This window comes from Cebidichthys violaceus, unplaced genomic scaffold, assembly GCF_023349555.1.
Source record: "Cebidichthys violaceus isolate CVI_PGR_0920_01 unplaced genomic scaffold, fCebVio1.0.p SCAF_17, whole genome shotgun sequence".
In the NCBI taxonomy this organism is placed as follows: domain Eukaryota; kingdom Metazoa; phylum Chordata; class Actinopteri; order Perciformes; family Stichaeidae; genus Cebidichthys; species Cebidichthys violaceus.
This window is the reverse complement of record NW_027176340.1, coordinates 10141695-10146079: the sequence shown is the minus strand read 5'-3', so window position 1 is coordinate 10146079 and position 4385 is coordinate 10141695. Positions and strand designations below refer to the sequence as shown.

At 36.6% G+C, this 4385-nt stretch overlaps 1 long non-coding RNA gene across 1 annotated transcript; it reads right to left on the bottom strand.

Annotated features, from left to right (window-relative positions):
- Positions 1 to 500: 500 nt before the first annotated feature.
- On the bottom strand, positions 501 to 1795 carry LOC137873536 (uncharacterized). The gene is made up of 4 exons (XR_011103236.1): positions 1728 to 1795; positions 1257 to 1422; positions 1019 to 1140; positions 501 to 745 (listed from the first exon to the last, which is right to left on the bottom strand). It is a non-coding gene; the product is annotated as an uncharacterized lncRNA (long non-coding RNA).
- Between the last annotated feature and the right edge of the window lie 2590 nt (positions 1796 to 4385).

The following is a 4385-nucleotide window of genomic DNA, read 5'->3' as shown; positions in this document are numbered from 1 at the left end:
ATATACATGCTGATAGCCAACTTAAATTATACTTTTTTTGTGTTTTAAGTATATTTGAAATATATTAGGAGTATTTTACACATATGTAAATATTACAATATTAATATATTTATATTGTGGTAATAGTATACCAAAAGTTATACTTTTGGCTTATTCCAATTACTAAGAAAGCACACTTTCTTATTACTATGCTATATTACTTTGTACACTACATACTTATACATCACAATATTATAAATGTATTACCAGTATCCTAAATGCTGAATGAACTTCCTAGATAGTAATCAAACACTTTATTGAAATTCAAATATATTATATTTATAATAGCACATTGCAAATACACTGCCAAGAATTGTACTATTTGCAAATATATAAAATGTACCAACATCGTAAATCTAACAATTGGCAAATTAAAACTTTAAACACTTTCAAATAATTGTAATATAATGTATTTGAGAAATATAAGAAAAATATACTTAAGAGAGCAAAACATGTTCTGATTTAAGTTTACATGGTACATGTATTACTAAACAAAACAGAAGGACCATGTTTCAGATTAAAACACAGAAGAACACTGAACCATCAACAAGAATTGCACCGCTGCAGACTCTCGCTCACTAAATAGAAACACAAACATGATCCACATTATGTTCCTTTCATTTGGTTGAACTGCTCGTTCATTTCCGTCTGATGGCTGCTCGCACGGCCGAGGCTCTCGTCTGCGGAGACTCTTGAATAACAGCGTCTGTTAAGAGAAGAGAGATGATGTCACAGCATATTCATACAACATTTTCTTCTATTTTGACTACACAGGAAATCCTGTTAAACCAATATTATTTTTTGAACAGTAAATCAGGATTAACTTGAGGAACTATATCAATATGATATGCTAATATTCCTACCAGTGCAGGTCAAACATATTTCATCACTGGTGGTGTGTTTACCACCAACATGTGATCCTGCTGCTTTATAAATCACAGAAGCCTTAAATTGTCTACATACGACTCAAATTACCTACCTGTATTGGCCTGCACTTTGGCAACGTCCAGTTGTCTTTTAGGAGGTCCCACTTTCCCAGACTTCCCAGTCAGGGTGGACCAGTGGAAGGACCTCCTTTGTGAACACCAGGGCAGCCAGCTCCTGGCAAAAAAGGGTCATGCGTGATCGATTAAACTGTCACTGTGCTGCCAGCCAAGGTGTGCTGTATATGAGAGAACCAATGGAACACAATATACAGTTGGAAGATCTCTACCTACCTATTATGAATTGATAGACATTCACATATGAATATGACGAGCCAGATCTTCCTTCCAGCTCCTCCTCTATTGCTGACGACCATCATTATGTTGCCTGTGTATTTGTCAAGCTGTGCCAGGAACGTGGCTTGACCAAAGTGGTTATACACATGAATTCTGCATTTACCTGAAAAAAACAGTGAAAGAAATGTTGTATTGTTGTAGCTTGCAATGTTTAAGCAATTCATACCTACTTCCTACTGATTTTCCACATACACACACACACACACACACACACACACACACACACACACACACACACACACACACACACACACACACACACACCTTACATTCCCATACGCCCATTCACATATTCTACCTAAAGGAGAAAAAAAACAACAAGGTCAAGATAGAGCCAACATTTCTGCAGAAAACTATGGCTTAGTTCATATAGAACTTATCAATGCCATCATATGTCATGTTACTCACCTGCATTGAGAAGTTGCCTGGACAAGACGTGATCTACTTTGTTGATTCGGCCCCGTAGTGTTGTACCTGAAAGTAATGGAAAATATTACAAGGTTAGTTTTCAACCAGAATGACAAATAACCAGCTGCAGAGGTGCGTCTGCCTGATCTTGCATTGTACATATTTTATTGTATATTATTCCATATTTCGATGTCAATACACCAAATCACCATTCCCTGCATATGAAACCATAACATTAATTGGCAATAAATCGGATTTATTTTTTTTATTTTTTCAGGCCACCGCAGTATAACGAGCCACTTATACTGTAATGTCAACCAACTGTGTAAACTTCTCTGCGGTTTAGCTCGTGGCGAACTCGAGCAGCAGGTGCTAGCCGGTTAAGATGTAGGTAGCCTGTGTTAGCAAATGACGCAGCCTGAGCGGCATTAGCATAACTGGCTATAGCCTAGATAACCATTAGCAGCAGAAGGGCGTTCCGCCTCGGGCCATCGTGAAACGAAGCATAGTATCAGGCGCGGGTTGCGACAAGCCCCGCAGTGCACGACAACCAGCGTTGTTACCTTTCACGCGGTGTTTCTAGCTAGTGCTGAGCCAGATAGCACGTGCTAGCGAACCACGATGTGACTATAGCCACATGGTGGAAGTTAGCTGTTGACGCACGCAGCCTGAGAGGCAGCAGCTTGGTGAGCAGAGTGTTCTCTACCGAAGGTCCTCTGCTTTGGAAGCAACGTCGCGACGAAGCCCGAGTATTTCACAATCAGCGCAACTATGCTAACCGGCGCCAAAGCTGCTAGCTCGTGCTAACTCACATAGCAGGCCATTCTACATCCTCGGACACGTGCTAACCTAAATTCACCAACCTCTCAAATATAATTGTCAAAAGAACCAGATCCGTCTTCGTGAAACAAATACTTCTAAAATAACATGTTACTTAAGATGGCAAATGATTGGACTTACCTTATAACTTGGTCCTGCTTGGTCGGTCAGAATCTGATCAGAATGCCAAGTCCACGCTCAGAGTCACGTGTCACGTTGGTGAAGTGACGTTTCCTTACGCAGAGCGTCACGTGATGATCCAGTCATGTAAAGTCTACTTGATTTGCCTACATTCAGGTTATACATATTTTCAGGTTATTGCATATTTACGTAATGTTTAAGTGTTTGAATAAATAAACTTTTGATTTCAAACATTTCAGCTACATTTTACTTAAAAATATTATTGAATGATTATGAGTGTAGCTATTTGTGTACTTTATACAATTTTGATAATTTAAACAATTGTAAAGGTTATAAAGGGGCTTTCGGTGCATCATTCTTCTAATACACATAATCAATAATAATTAACATTTTCCTCTAGAAATATACACATAATGTACTGAAATATAAGCATGAATAAGATGTACTAAAACGGCAAGATATCAAAATAGTTTAAAAATGTGCATCCGGTGCATTTGTTTCAATGGTAATTTAGAGCATGCATTTTGAAATATAAAAAAAATATGTTTGAAAACAAAGTTCGAAAAAGTACATTTAAGTAATTGCACAGAACTTTCACTTAAAGTATATTTTTTTTATAATATATTTCTTGAAAGTATACTACAGTACAATTATTTTAAAGTGTGTTAAAAGTTGAATTTTGAAAATAGGTGAAAGCGTAACTTGTGTATACTTTTTATATATTTACAGAAAGTACAATTCTTTGATAGTATATTTGCAGTGTACTATTGAAAATGTCAGTATATTTTAAATACAAAAAAGTACATTCTTTTTTTCGCCTGGGAGGGGCTTGCCATCGCTGCTGCTGAAGACAATTGTGGGTGTTGGGCTTAGTGGTTCCTGAAACAAAACATTTGAAACTTAAAAGCTCTATTCTGTAAGTTTGTTTACAGATCAAAGCTTTCTGAAATGCTTAGTTGCACATAAAATGCTAGTTTGTTGACAATATTAAATTAATTCATTAGGTGTCATATGGAAATTGCACTTCATCTTAATTTGCATATATTAAAATCCAGAATCTGGCATTGCATTTTAATACACATTTGCCTTATTTGCCTTTTTTAAATAAACAAATTCAAGTTGCCCTCCACAAACACAAATGACTAACCTTATCTATTGCAAACAGCTGTGATGCATTTTCTTTGAAGACAGATGGTAGGAGGAGTACGGCTGCATTCAACAACTGGCCTGCAAATGACAAATCATTTTTCAATAAAAGTCACAAATCTGATTCTGCAAAGTTTTGAGACTATCATGATAACAGTATCTAGTAAACGTCAAGTCAACTTTGTAGAGCACTTCTACACAAAACACAGTATATGGGATGTTCTAAAAGCCTTAACGTGAAAATGGCCCAATGAGGCAAGAAAAAGTATTTAACGCTGACTAATAGTTTTTTAAGCTATTTATTGGTTTCAAATTATTTGTAAACTGGCTACTTGTAAAACCATCTTGTTGTACATGTCGTTTCTCAACTCCCAAAAAAGTCCAACCTGTACTGATTGGTCAGCATTTCCAGGGCTAACTGTAAACCAATAGCCGTTTACACAGTGTCATTGGCTGCAGCCATAGACTAGAAAATGTTGCTTTCTACATTTAATTGTACTTGGTCATAAGACCTTGAATTTTATTAACTTAACATGGCACTTGAACCTCAAA